Source organism: Scatophagus argus, chromosome 4 (assembly GCF_020382885.2).
Source record: "Scatophagus argus isolate fScaArg1 chromosome 4, fScaArg1.pri, whole genome shotgun sequence".
NCBI classification, from domain to species: Eukaryota; Metazoa; Chordata; class Actinopteri; family Scatophagidae; genus Scatophagus; species Scatophagus argus.
The window spans coordinates 18,295,175-18,310,868 of NC_058496.1; the positions used below are offsets into that span (position 1 = coordinate 18,295,175).

Below are 15,694 nucleotides of genomic sequence, written 5' to 3' on the forward strand. Positions count from 1 at the left end.
CGGTTAAGTTCTACCTTGTAGACATTTTATAAATTGGAGTCAGATTGGTTAAAATTATTATCTCACCTAAATCTCATTCAAGCACCAGAAAGACAGAACCTGCATTGGGAGAACTCGCTACAAGCCTGTTAGTTTCTCCCCTTTCAACATCATTACTTGTGAGTGTGTAAATTTGTTTCATGGTATTTAATATTGTGTGCTTTTCATTGACCTTTGGGAGTGTGCAGAGGCTCCCTGACAGATGTGCACTTCAAATGAACTGAAGTTGAAGATGAAGTTAATACATCAATAGAGTTGCTGCTGGCTTGACAGATGTATATTGGATTTATTATGGCTCTGATTTAAGAAAAAAGGAGGAAAACCAGGAGATAAAATGCCACAAATTTACCCTAAAATGGAAATAGTTCAAGATCATTTAAAGCTGCAAGGTATGACTGGCAAAATTATAGAAAACTTTAAACCAGCAGGGTTGCTTGCATTTTAGTACTGTGTGTTTTGTTTATATCCCTGCAAAATGATTTGGCAGCACATGGCATGAAAATAAAATGCCAAAACTTAAAACCCTGAAACAACAGACACAATTCTTCTCATTCTGACTTTGTATTTGAGGACTTTTTTTGCATAGTTTAATCATGTCAGATGTTGTTGAACTCCTCTTCTGTTGGCTCTGCCCCGATTCTTCTTCTTGTCAACTCGTCCCCAGCATCTTTAAATGGAGCGTGTTTAGTTCAGGCACCAGACGTCTTCTGCTAGCTGCTGGTATTCTGCTGAAACAAGCAAACGTTACAAAGGTGAGTGTGATGTTTAGATGTGACCTTACAGTTATGATGATGTACAGCACATGCCAGGACATCACACACTTTACATGTAGGTGGCCTGAAATGACCTATAGATCATCTGCTATGCATCTTTTAGGGCTGTTTCTTCAGCCAGCAGTACTGCACTCTCATGTAAGCAGTATCTATCATACAGTATCTGCAGAGACACTTTCACGACATGTGCTGAGGCTTTGTAACTGTGGACACTTCCAGCAGAAAAATGAAACCTAACAAGCACACTGTATTGTCTCACCATGTCCCCATCTCTTCTCAGGGCTGTTCCTTCCTGTCCTTTGTCATCCATTTTACTCTTTGTTATCTGCTTAATTCACTCCAATTCAGTTCAGTTTATTTATATCTCCTGGCTGTATCACACAAACTTTGTAATACAGAGAACCCAACATTCCCCCATGAGCAAGCACTTGGCGACAGTGGCGAGGAGGAAAAACTGCCTTTTGGAAGGCAGAAACCTCGGAGCAGACCCCGGCTCTAGGTGGGCCGCCATCTGCCTTGACCGGTTGGGTTGAGAGAGAGAGAGAAGGAGAGAGAGAGGGGTGGGGCTGGGGGTGGAATTTGGTTCCATCTCGAATTTGGTTCCATCCTCATCTCGGGTCTTTTGGGAGCTGATTCTCATCTCTTCTGTCATCCTGTGGCTCCTCCCTGTTCTTTCTGCTTTTTCGTCTTCTCGGGTCTTGAAGTTACGCGCAGATAAACACACAGATTCAGACAGCTGTACTATTGCGTATACTGTGGTATGCAGTATTTCTCTGGCCATTTGACTTCTTTTAGTAACTCTTTGAAACAGTGAACTTGGCAGGCAAAATAATGCAACTCCTACAGTTAGATTACCTCTGTGCCTCACTTTGTTCTTCCGTGTCCCTGCGACTTGGGCTCCCTTGTCTCTCTGGGCCTGGCTTCACATCTTGGGGCTGGTCCTCATCTCGCCTCTTATCCTTGGGGTCTTTTGGCCGTTTTGGATTGCTGAGTTGTTCAAAGAAAGACGTGAAGACTGCATATTTCCTTGTAAACATCAAATATCTTCGTTTTATCCGTTTTAGATCTTGGGGAAAGACTAACCTTTGTTTGTCGAGTTGTTGTTCATCTCAAGTTCTGATCCTGGGTCTGCTTCTAATTTCTTTTGTCACCCAGGGGCTGTCGCTCACCTCATGGAGGACAAATCTTAAAGAACAAAACAGATAAAACTTCGGTTAATTCTGAGATTTATTGCATTTTCTCAGACAGCTACAAACCAAGTGCTTTTGTCATGACAACACTGTACATTTAGATCAATACTGATTACCAGTGTTAGTTAATCCTGAGATAAATCATTAAAATTTCTCAGACAGTAGCAGTGCTGTGTATTTAATTGGAAACAGAAAATATAGAGCCATTTTACCTCTTTGGTAAACCTTCTGCAAGTCGTTCATCTCATGTTCTGATCCTGGATCTGTTTCTAATTTCTTCTCTCATCTGTTCGCCTTCACTTGTCTTGTCTGCTTTTGGGGTCCTCTGGGGTCTTATGTTTAATCCTTGTCCTGGAAGCAAAGAAAAAACAACCAAGCAGAATCCAGTGCAAAATATCTTTCCTGCTGCGCCACATTTTTCCAAAGGACCTGACATTTTACATTTGCAGAACAGAAACTGAAGAGAGACTATCTAAGAGTTAAAGGAGCGCTTGGCTGCAGGTTCACCTTTTGGGCGTCCAGCAGTTCTCTTACCTCCCCTGATGCCACCCTGCCTGTTTCTCTCCCTGATAATAGCCTGCATGTTCCTTACCCACTTTGGCCGGGGACCAGCTGTCATCGGACGAGGCTTGGTGGGGTTCTGAGAACTCAGACATGTACTCACCTTACTGGGTACTTCAGGTCTGTCAGGGGAACTCAACACTGGCAGCTTCCTTGCTCTGGCTGGCGACCTTGCTCTGATCATCCTGTGGCCTGCTGGGAGGAGAGGCTGGAGAGGGGCTGGGAGACCTGAGAGAGCAGCCAGAACAGAAGGTGGAGCAAGAGCAGCTGAGAGAGCAGCCAGAACAGAAGGTGGAGCAAGAGCAGCTGAGAGAGCAGCCAGAACAGAAGGTGGAGCAAGAGCAGCTAGAGCAAGAGCAACAAAGATAGCCACAAGGTGTGGGAGGAGTAGACCTGGATGTGGAGCTCGGGGAGGAGCTGCTGGAGGGGCCTGGTGCTGGGATCCTCCTCAGGATCAGTCTCGGGCTGCCGGGCCGGTTGGGGTTGGGCACGAGGACAGATGTCCAAGTGGAACGCTGATCAGGCTGAACACACAAACAAACCTTTACATTTCTGATGCAGGACACGTGAATGCAGCATCAACTGTTTGACTAACAAGTAATGATCATCACTACAATCCAGTAATACTCCGTTCAAAGTTAAAGACAATAAATTGTCTTTAACTGGTTGAAGCTGCTCTAACTCTGTTGCAGGTGTGATGTTAAAGGACACGTGGACACTGTGCTTTTCTCAGCATCACCAGACACAACCTCAAGTCACTGACAGTCAGCACTGATAGACTCAACGTACCGAGTGCAGCTTCACATCACTGACTGTACTCTGACATCATTCTGCTGTCAGTCAGAAAATATTTGATCCAAATGTTAATTCCCTTCAGAGCAGGACAACACATCTTACTGTCACCCTGGCTGTTTCACAGTCTCATAGCGCATCGTAGGTCAGATGAGGGGTTATATGACGAATAACGTTCATAACTAAAACAGCTGCCAACATCTGCATCATTGGATCAGCTCAGTTTACTGTTCTAATGCATAATCCCTGGGATAATTTACTAATCCAGCTGATTGTCTCGCCATAGAATCTGGATGCTTGATCACAGGTCACATTCATACGACACCTAATATCATACACATCATTCATTTTACCCTCAGCAGGTAGTTCACATGTTTCAGGAACATGTGATATAGTAGCAGCTTTACTTATCTCACTGAAAAGTAGATCTGAGATTGGACGTCAAAATGACACCATTTATTTCAAGGTTATATTTTGTCTAAAACCCCTTAGTGTCAAACAAAATAGTGTTTGTAGTTGTCTGTAAATATCTCTAACCTGTGTGTAGATGGTCTAAAAGTTCATGGAATTATTTTTCTTTTCTCCACTTAATTATTTATGTCGTTTATTAACTGACGACTGAATTATTTGGCCTCGTTTGGCTATCCGACAATCCGTTTGTGTCTTCACAGAGTGAAATGCTGTCAGTCTGTCAGACCTGTTTAATTAAACCTCAAACTGTTTCACACATCAAAGGAATAAAGCATCAGAATTTTGAGGGTTCTGAAAGTCACAGCGGTAAAATACTTAGCAAGACTAACTGCGCTTTAAATGAATAAATCTTACATCTTCCATGCTGAAACAGCTTTGTTCCTTTTTACTGGGTCGTCAGCTGTTGTGGGATTTAAACAAGGTGTGGATGGAGGTCGTCTCTTTCCAGAAATCGTTGAGTGAAACCTTTGAAAAGCACTGCGTGTATTCTCGGCTGAAACTCACTTCGTTTATGTTCGAATGATCGTCATGTCAGAATGATGCACGTGGAGACATCACGTAGCAACCACAGAATCCTTCAGTCGTTACCGCAGTGAGCCCGAACACCGTCAGCAACATTCACATACATGCTTACATATCACATGCGTACAGTTTTGTGCAAAAGTTTTCGGCATGTGCGAAAAAATGCAGTAAACTAAGACTGCTGTCAAAAATATAAATAAGAATTGTTTATCTCTATCATTTTACAACTTGAAAAGAAAAATCTAAAATCGAATCAATATTTGGTGTTACACCCTTTGCCTTCAAACCAGCATCAGTTCTCACAGGTACACTTGCACAAAGTCAGGGATTTTGTAGATTCAAGATGTGTGCACAGTAAGGAGAAGGTTTTCCTGTACAATGAAATTCTTACTTTGCTGTCCACACTGAAGGCCAATAAAAGTATAAAGTATACTAAAGAGAATAGAATCATTTAACAAAATACAGTGGTGTAGAATATCACCTTGCTCTCGAGGAAAATAAAAACCTATGAAAATATTTCTCCTACAGCCATCAGTCTCCCTGAGGGTACATGCTGCAGAGACAGCAAGATTTAGAAAATGTCCTCTTCAATAATGCAGCAGAAATTCTGCTTGGAACATTCTTTTTTTTTTTAGAAAAACCAAACTGTCAAACAATCTCTCTTCAGCGGGCTCTTAGTACACTTGACTGTTGAAGGGGGGATAATTTGCTGTTGTTAAAAAATAGATGCAGTAAAATGTATCTGATCTATGTGAATAAAACACTTTGGCATAGCATTGACTGAGCATCATTAGAAATGGACGAAAACACCTTTAGCTGCTGAGTGACTGAATGGCTCAAGAGTAGAAGGGCAGTACGAAGTGTACTGAACTGTCCAGACACTGAAGATAAGATAAGATAAGATAAGATGAACTTTATTGATCCCGCAGTGGGGAAATTCACTGTGGCAGCTCACAAGGACAGAAGAGTGAATGTATCAGTGTTAGAAAAGCCGCGGTAGCCACAGCCACAGTTTACACTATTTTAAGATAATAATAATAATAATAATAATAATAATAATAATAATGTTTTTTGTTTTCTTTAAATGTTTTTTTTTTCCATGTGCGGTAAATCATATGGGTAAGCTGTAGGCTTTTTTGAACAATATATATTTATGTGTGTAGCTGACCTGTCTTGTCTATCGGAAACTAATAGAAACAGTAAGCTCAGCCTGCGCCAAAACCCACAGCTCACTTTTCTATGACACACAAATCTGCAAGCACAGCAACCACTCCATACTGTATATGTCTGGATATCTTTCCAAATCTGTTGTTATTATGTAATTATGGTTGAGTCGAGATGATCAGGTGAGTATTTATTATGTACTTGGAAATGTAAAATATTTCTCATACTTGTTAGTTTGCTGCTTGCATGCAGCTTGTTATCAAAAACAGTTAATTATCAGTGAGTTGCATATGTGTGTATTATAGCCACAACTTAATTTGAGAAAAAAATCATTGCTTCCGAGTGCTTCCTCCTCTCGCCTGTAGTCAGCTGGGATAGGGATATTAGTTTTAGTTTGTTTTTCTAGTTTTCCACAATGGAGACAGAGTAGGCTACAGTGTTTGACACTAGTTGTACCTGCCCAAAAAACAGAAGACTGCTTGGGTACGGCTACACCACTTGGACAAACCACACACAGAACTGCAGCACACCATAATACTAGAACCGGCAGTTGTAATACTGGAAATTTCCTAAGTTTTGTTATGATTCTGATTGCAGGACGAGCCTTTAGCTATCAGGCACCCCTGCTGTGGAACCAGTTGCCAATCTGGGTTCGACAGGCAGCCACCTCCACTTTTAAGACTAAACTTAAAACCTTTCTGTTTAGTAAAGCATATAGTTAGCCCCAAATAAAGTGTGTAGGGCTGGTAGGCATAGTTACACTCACCTCATGATATATAGCCACAGGTAGAATAGGTCTGACTAACTGTTAGTCTTTAAATCTCTATCATAGCTATGCTGCTATAGGCCTATGCTGCCAGGGGACACAAACATGATCCACAGAGCAGTTCCCCCTCCTCCTTTTCCTCTTCTATCCTGTCCCCTCATCAGATTAACATACAATTCATTATTTTATGTCACTAACTGTGTGTCCAGTTCTCCTCGTAGTTTTGTGTCTCTCCCTCCCTCTCTCTCTCTCTCTATATATATATATTTCTGCAGGTATCTCTCCATCCAGATCTTCATGTTGAGCTGTAACCGGCTCTATGACCAACCCAATGTCTACCGTTGACATCTGCCTGTCATTCTTCTGTGCACCGACTATCAGCGGGGTGGTTCTCCCTTGCGGGCCAAAATTGAACTGAATAGAATTGATAGGATAGTGGTTTTCAACAGCATATGAAAAATACATGAATGATACAGCATTTCATTATAATTTCATTATTATAATTTCAGTCTTGTGAAATGTTAAAATCATATTGAGGTGGTATCAAAAGTGAAACTGAACAGATGAATCACATGAAAATTTAAAAATTTTTATGAGTTGAGATTTTGTTTTACTTGTCTTTTTAGTAATGTCGTTCTCATGTTGTTAACTGCTTTCCTGCCTGTACAACATCCATTGCACGTCTGCCCATCCTGGGTGAGGGATCCCTCCTCTGTTGCTCACCCTGAGGTTTCTTCCATTTTTTCCTGTTAAAGGTTTTTCTGGGAGTTTTTCCTTAGTCGATGTGAGGGTCGAAGGGCAGAGGATGTTGCTGATGTTATGTTAAGCCCTTTGAGACAAACTGCTTGTAAAAATGGGCTATACAAATAAAGTTGTCTTGTCTTTTCTTGTCTTATATCACAATTCTAAAACTGCTTTCTTAAGGTTTCACAATCAGGACGGGCATTTATTAGAACTTTAGCTTTTGAAGTCACATATCTCATATTTTTCACTTTCACACCACAAAAGAACTGCTCTGCAGACCCACATTCAAATGGAGTCTCAAAACACAGAGACATCACAGTCATCTCATCCAAACATTTTTATTCCATTTTTCAGGCCATGATGTAAATAAAGGTTGTAGACAAATTCTGTTAATAAAGTTTAAATTACAAAAAATGTATTTAAAAAAGTTGAAAAAAAAGAAAAAGAAAATACGATGATGTCACAGCACAGACCAAAACCACGGAATGCGTTGATGTCACCAACTGGCTTTGATCTTTTTCCTTAAATGCAGTTAAATCCACAGTTGCATATCGGCGATGATGTCACCAACTGGCTTTGATCTGATTCCTTAAATGAGGTGCAATGTACAGATACGTATTGGCAGAGCTACAGTCAGGGACCGACCTCAGCTACGTACAAAAACATATACAAGAGATACACACAACACATTCAGCACAATAATACAAGAAACAATAATTGGAAATGTACAACATGCAGGCAGGAAAAAAGATAAGCACGCTTGATCAGAATGTGAGAGCAGAGGGAAAGCTTCTTAAGAAACGTTGGCAGAAACAGCAAGAGCCAAAAACAATGGAGGTGCAGCCAATGAAAAAAAATTATGTGCTTACAGAAGAGAACTTTCAAGGAGGATTTTTGCTTGAGCTTCAACGGAATAGCGATCTCAGGGAATACAACAGCAAACTCCAAAAGAGGAATATTGACACGGAGAATGCAGAAACGCTAATTAAAAACAGGGAAAGACAGCAAGAAATGGTTGAACATGAAAACCGCAAGTATGAAAGTCAGATGCGGTATGGACAGAGAACTGAAGAAATGGTGCACCAAAGAAAGACCGAGCGATCAGAAAGGGACAGGAAACTCCAGATGCGCAACCAGATTGTTGCAGACAATCTGGCAGCCTCAAACAAGGACCAGGCTACTGCTATGGCCCTGAAGGAGGAGCAGAGACTTGCTAAAGATGTGGCTAAAATAGATGCTAAAGACGCAGAGCGGCTGAAACAAAAGAAGGATGAGAGAGCTGCAATGCATCAGTCAATTTCTGCTAGCAATCAGTCAATGATAGGGTTGAAAAAGCAGAGGGAACAAGATGAACGTCAGCTCTGTATGAACCAGCTGCAGATGGACAAAAACGCTGACGGGTTGTTCATGGAAGAAACCAAAGTGAAGGCTCAGAAAACCAAAGAGAACAACATCCAAGTGAGTAAATTCAATGCCAACATGGCAAGTCAGAAACAAGCCCACCTTCAGCAGCTGAAAAGGGAAGAACATGAAGCTGAAGCCAGGAATGCAGAACAGACTGCTATGGAGGAGAAACAATTCCAGCAGCGTGTGCAGCATGATCTTCACAAGGCTTCAGAGAAGCTACAGAAGAAACGTGGAGAACTCCAGAATTTGCAGCTCAGCAATAAAAAGACTACCCACCTCCCACCCATTTCCAAAGAAAGATTAACTGTAAAGGGTCAGACTTGCCTCTCCTCTTCACCTGATGACTCTGAGGTTCAGGTGCCCTCTACAATTGCACCATATCCTTGCCTCCCACCAATTTCCAAAGCAGTTAACAACCGAGGAGAACATCATCCATTTTTGCATGAGCTTCAACGGAATAGCGATCTCAGGGAATACAACAGCAAACTCCAAAAGAGGAATATTGACACGGAGAATGCAGAAACGCTAATTAAAAACAGGGAAAGACAGCAAGAAATGGTTGAACATGAAAACCGCAAGTATGAAAGTCAGATGCGGTATGGACAGAGAACTGAAGAAATGGTGCACCAAAGAAAGACCGAGCGATCAGAAAGGGACAGGAAACTCCAGATGCGCAACCAGATTGTTGCAGACAATCTGGCAGCCTCAAACAAGGACCAGGCTACTGCTATGGCCCTGAAGGAGGAGCAGAGACTTGCTAAAGATGTGGCTAAAATAGATGCTAAAGACGCAGAGCGGCTGAAACAAAAGAAGGATGAGAGAGCTGCAATGCATCAGTCAATTTCTGCTAGCAATCAGTCAATGATAGGGTTGAAAAAGCAGAGGGAACAAGATGAACGTCAGCTCTGTATGAACCAGCTGCAGATGGACAAAAACGCTGACGGGTTGTTCATGGAAGAAACCAAAGTGAAGGCTCAGAAAACCAAAGAGAACAACATCCAAGTGAGTAAATTCAATGCCAACATGGCAAGTCAGAAACAAGCCCACCTTCAGCAGCTGAAAAGGGAAGAACATGAAGCTGAAGCCAGGAATGCAGAACAGACTGCTATGGAGGAGAAACAATTCCAGCAGCGTGTGCAGCATGATCTTCACAAGGCTTCAGAGAAGCTACAGAAGAAACGTGGAGAACTCCAGAATTTGCAGCTCAGCAATAAAAAGACTACCCACCTCCCACCCATTTCCAAAGAAAGATTAACTGTAAAGGGTCAGACTTGCCTCTCCTCTTCACCTGATGACTCTGAGGTTCAGGTGCCCTCTACAATTGCACCATATCCTTGCCTCCCACCAATTTCCAAAGCAGTTAACAACCCTTTAACTGCTAAGGTTCCAGCTACAGGAGGGCGTCGTGACAGACCCCCCCCGGATCGCAGACACTTATCTCCAGATACTTCGCAGCCAACGCCCAAACGTGGCAGGCCTAAGATTGAGAAAGAGCCACAGAGTGGCAGATCCCCCCCGGATCGCAGACACTTATCTGCAGATACTTCGCAGCCAACGCCCAAACGTGGCAGGCCTAAGATTGAGAAAGAGCCACAGGGTGACAGACCCCCCCCGGATCGCAGACACTTATCTGCAGATACTTCGCAGCCAACGCCCAAACGTGGCAGGCCTAAGATTGAGAAAGAGCCACAGAGTGGCAGATCCCCCCCGGATTACAGATACTTATCTGCAGATACTTTTCAGCCAATGCCCAGACGTGGCAGGCCTAAGACTGAGAAAGAGCCACAGAGTGGCAGATCCCCCCCGGATTACACCTACTTATCTGCAGATACTTTTCAGCCAATGCCCAGACGTGGCAGGCCTAAGAAGAAGAGACAGCTGCAGCGTCACAACGTGGAGCAGCCCTCTGAACATCGCTGTCCTCGCTACAACGTGAAACCTCACCCCCCCCCTCTGGGCTATAAATATGTAAACAAGCAGAGGAACAAAATGAAATAAGATGACCAGCCAGACCAACTTACTTAATTCCTGTCCCATCTCCTCATTTAACCACTTTTGTTGTTTGCACCGCTTCCTTACTGTCAGGTTCTGATTCATTCCAGACCTTTCTTTGAGGGATTGATGGGTTTACGCCGGGTGCTCCGGTTTCCCCCACTCAATTATCCAGGTGAAATTAGCAAAAATATATTGCTAATTTTAGCTGGATAATGGGGAAAAAAACAAGTCAGCGGCAACAAATATACAATTTCTGACCTCATATTTTCATCTCTGACATTCCCTTTTCCTCTTCATCTTTCCCTTCATTTTAATCTGTTTTAATTATTCTGCTGACTGCAAGTTTTCCTTCCATTTTGTTTTAGGACACCATGCAGTCTCAGTGCTTAGCACTGGTTCCTTACAGTCAGGTTCTGGTTCATTCCAGACCTTTCTTTGAGGGATTGATGGGTTTACGCCGGGTGCTCCGGTTTCCCCCACTCAATTATCCAGGTGAAATTAGCAAAAATATATTGCTAATTTTAGCTGGATAATGGGAAAAAAAACAAGTCAGCGGCAACAAATATACAATTTCTGACCTCATATTTTCATCTCTGACATTCCCTTTTCCTCTTCATCTTTCCCTTCATTTTAATCTGTTTTAATTATTCTGCTGACTGCAAGCTTTCCTTCCATTTTGTTTTAGGACACCATGCAGTCTCAGTGCTTAGCACTGGTTCCTTACAGTCAGGTTCTGGTTCATTCCAGACCTTTCTTTGAGGGATTGATGGGTTTACGCCGGGTGCTCCGGTTTCCCCCACTCAATTATCCAGGTGAAATTAGCAAAAATATATTGCTAATTTTAGCTGGATAATGGGAAAAAAAACAAGTCAGCGGCAACAAATATACAATTTCTGACCTCATATTTTCATCTCTGACATTCCCTTTTCCTCTTCATCTTTCCCTTCATTTTAATCTGTTTTAATTATTCTGCTGACTGCAAGCTTTCCTTCCATTTTGTTTTAGGACACCATGCAGTCTCAGTGCTTAGCACTGGTTCCTTACAGTCAGGTTCTGGTTCATTCCAGACCTTTCTGTGAGGCATTTACAGGTTTACGCCGGGAGCTTCGGTTTCCCCACTCAATTATCTGGGTGAAATTAACAAAACCCAATGCTAATTTTCGCTGAATAACCAGAAAGGTTAATAATTAAATAAATAAATGTACATATCAAAATAAAAAGAGAAAATACAAGTAAATAAATATCTAATATTTGTATTTCATGTAAAACCAGAAATCGATAACCCTGTTCAAAAATAAAATGCTGCGATAGATAAATATATTTAAATAATAATAAGTCTATAAAATTAGAAATCACAAGATAAAATCCAGACTGAATAAATGGGTTTTCAATTTTACTGAAATAATGACTACAGATACAGAGATAGATTTAACTCTTACAAACCTATATCTATAGAGCTATAGATCTTATGATCAGGCAAATTTCCTTTGCCTGTGGCGCTGGTCTTCATGTCTCCTCTTGTTGTTACCTACCATGGAAGCTTTGGAAACAGTAAGAGAGCGACTTACACAGGACGACTCCCTCCAGGACAGAACAAAACTCAGACCAGAACACATATGCCAACTTCTGGATTTGTGCCTAAACACCACATATTTCCAGTTCAATGGCAAATTTTACAGACAGAAACATGGCTGTGCCATGGGTTCACCAGTATCTTCCATTTTGGCCAATGTATACATGGAGGAAGTGGAGCGCAGGGCCCTGAGCCACTGGTTCAGATATGTGGATGACACGTGGGTCAAAATCAAAACGCAAGAAGTGCAAGCCTTTACTGAACATATCTACTCAGTGGACAGGAACATCAAGTTCACCAAAGAAGATGTTAAAGATAGTAGTTTGCCCTTCTTAGATTGTGACGTCCATATAGAAAAGGACAGGAGCCTCCACATTGGGGTATACAGGAAACCCACACACACAGACCAATACCTCCTTTTCGACTCACACCACCCTTTGGAACACAAACTTGGTGTTATCAGAACCCTGCAACACAGAGCTGATAAGGTACCCACCAGCTCGGAGGCCCAAGGGGAAGAACATAAACACCTGAGGGATGCCCTCAAAATGTGTGGTTATCCCAGTTGGACCTTTGTGAAAACTGCAGCTGGTTCCAGGAAGAACACCACCAAGGTGGTTGAGGAGAAAAAACAGGACAAAAGAAATAACATAGTCATCCCATATGTATCTGGGGTATCAGAAAAACTCAGGAGGATCTTCAGCAAGCACCGTATCCCTGTGTATTTCAAACCCAGCAACACACTCAGACAGAGACTAGTACATCCCAACGACAGAACACCACACACTCAGAAAAGCAATCTGGTGTATGCTGTCCAATGCAATGAGGAATGCAAAGACCTCTACATTGGGGAGACAAAACAACCACTACACAAGCGCATGTATCAGCACAGGAGGCCCAACTCCTCAGGCCTAGATTCTGTCAGCTGTTGAGGAGTCTGATGGCTGAGGGAAAGAAAGAGTTCCTGAGTGTGGTGGTCTTGCACTTCACACTCCTGTACCTCCTGCCTGAGGGGAGGAGACCAGAACTGACCAGAACTTGTTGGAGGTGGGTGGGGTCCTCAATGATGGAGGCAGTTCTCCTACAGACTCTGCACTGGTAGATGCTCTGCAGATAGGGCAGAGGAGTCCTGGTGATCTTAGACGCAGCCTTCACCACTCTCTGCAGGCATTTGTGGTCCATGACTGTAGAGCTGCCTTAACACACGGTGATGCAGCTGTGCTGACCAGCTCTGTGAGGTGGTCATGTACATCTTCAACCTAAGCCATAGTCTGGAGAGGGTCCCTGTCCTGTGGAAGACCTCCTCTGTGGTTCCATTTCCTAAGACTGCACACCTCAAGGAGACAAACCACTACAGGCCTGTCACCTTGACCTCCCACCTGATGAAGACCATGGAGAGGCTCACCCTCAGCCACCTTCACTCTGTGGTGAGTACAGCAATGGACACGCTGCAGTTTGCCTACAGGCCAAACATCGGGGTAGATGACGCTGTCATCTACCTGCTGCACCGGGCGCTGACTCACCTGGACAGAGCAGGAGTGGACGGACATTTGGCTGCTTGGAAGAAGACTCTGCAGAGGGTGGTGACAGCTGCACAGAAGACTGTGGGACACAGCCTATCCACAACCACGGACATTTACACCTCCAGATGCAGGATAAGGGCCTCCTGCATCATGAAGGACCCCACCCACCCCTCACACAAAATGTTTGCCCCTCTCCCCTCAGGCAGGAGGTTGCAGGACCAGAGCAGGACCACCAGACTGAGGAACAGCATCTTCCCAGAAGCTGTGAGACTGTTGGACTCTGGAGGTCGTCTGTAGCCCCTGCTGCTACCCCATACCTTACACCCCACCCACCCCCCAATGTTCAATGTTATTGAAAGATTACTAAAAGAAAAAGAAAATGGAAATAAAGCAAACACACAGAGTCAGGTGACCTCATTGGCATAAACATCAGGTTACTGAGTTTTTAAATCACTTCAATAAAACTGAACGTAAGTTTGCAATCACTCATGAGTTGGTTTCTGAGTTAAGTAACACGGTGCGGCCACTAGATGGCGCCATTTTCCATATAACTGACAACGACCTTCCTCGCCTCCTCTCCCAGATTCACTGCTTCAGGGACATTTCTTTCAGAGATCACCAACCTACTGAGGTATTTGTTCCTGTCATTTTACAAATGCTGGGAATTTGTTTCACATTTGACTGACACACACAAAACCACTAAGCAAGCTATTTCCTGTCTCATCAAAACAAAACACAATGTGAGTTTGAGCAAAGGAAAGTGTTTCTGCCTTATATCAAGATCCTTTTCTGCAGTTGTGATACAGTCCTTCCTTCACTCTTTCACTCCTCCTCGGTGTAGTCAGACTGAACTGAGGTCAGAAACAAAACACTTTCCTTCACCCCCCCCCCCATTTTCTTCTTCTTTCACCAGAGCAAGAAAAGTGTTTTATTGCTACTTATATGCAGATTCTGCAGTTACTGCAGTTTAGACTTTCTTCTGTGTTGCATTTGGCCTCTGTATGCTGATCAGAGCTGGTCAGTCAGTCATTTAATAATCTCCTAAAATATAATTGGGACTTTGTATAGAAGAAATAGTGATTTCCTTGTTGTAATTGTAATTTACATTTTCCATGTTCAGCTCAGCCGATGCCATGACTAGTAGACTTTTTGAGATACACCAGCTATTAATCAATGTTAAGGAGAAGTTTACCAAGTGAACACCATCTCTATTTTATGTATAACTAGTGCCACATAGTAAAAATAGTAAATGGTTTGGAATTTTTGGATTCTTAATATTACAACAATTTACAGGTAATTATTTGGAAAATATTCTTTAATATTCAACCTTTTAACCTACAGCACATGGCATGACATTTGAAGGCCCTTAAAAATAAGTGATCATTTAAATCTGGATATATGTCTAAGGATGGACGCAGAATGACGCAAAACTCATGAAGCGCATAAGATTAACACTGTTACCAAACTGAACTCAGATGGTGCAAAATACTTGGATACTACAACTTGATCTTGAGGGTATTTAGTGTGAATGAGGAAGGCTTCATCTTTCTTTGAATTAAAGGTCCACCATGTTCCTACAGTAGCCCAGAACGGACAAACCAAACACTTGATCTTTCACATTTTTTGTGTTTTTAGCGGCCATTAGAGGCGATGGTGAGGGGAGGGGTATAGAGTTTGTCACAACCTGCAACCTCACTGTGGAATGCCACTAAATCCTACTTACTGGAGCTTTAAATAGTATGCGGTCAGTTTCCTCGTAATTCACACATCATATGACAGGACAGTTTTAAGTATGAGAGAATAGATAACTTGAAAAACGCAGACTACAGAATATGATTTGTAGCCCATAACTGACCACATGGTGGCGATATTCCAGCATGTATATTAGATGATGCTTTCATGTTCTCCAAAATTGACCACCATTCAGAAAAAAAAGAAAAATCAGAAAAAAAACAACCCAAACCCTAACTCAACCCCCTAAGTTGAAATAATAATAATAATAATCATAGAGATGGGAAAGCTTAGTATGTTAAAAGTGAGGCTACTCTACAATTATAAATGGACGATTCTCGTTTTAACAATTGGAAGTTAAGTCGGAGAGAGGAAGTGAACGCGTCGTGAGGCTGGTCAGACTGGACAGGTGAGTTTTAGTGCTGTTATGATCCACGATCAGT

General features: G+C 42.5%; 2 long non-coding RNA genes across 3 annotated transcripts; both read right to left on the reverse strand.

The window, feature by feature from the left end:
- Nucleotides 1-620: 620 nt before the first annotated feature.
- On the reverse strand, nucleotides 621-1,253 carry LOC124057716. 2 transcript variants are annotated; one of them, XR_006843153.1, is made up of 2 exons: nucleotides 1,072-1,253; nucleotides 621-764 (listed from the first exon to the last, which is right to left on the reverse strand). It is a non-coding gene; the product is annotated as an uncharacterized LOC124057716 (long non-coding RNA). The 2 variants fall into 2 exon arrangements; XR_006843152.1 differs by having other exon boundaries at nucleotides 621-767.
- A 10-nt stretch (nucleotides 1,254-1,263) lies between these two features.
- On the reverse strand, nucleotides 1,264-2,680 carry LOC124057714. The gene is made up of 4 exons (XR_006843149.1): nucleotides 2,215-2,680; nucleotides 1,896-1,997; nucleotides 1,668-1,799; nucleotides 1,264-1,509 (listed from the first exon to the last, which is right to left on the reverse strand). It is a non-coding gene; the product is annotated as an uncharacterized LOC124057714 (long non-coding RNA).
- Nucleotides 2,681-15,694: the final 13,014 nt, after the last annotated feature.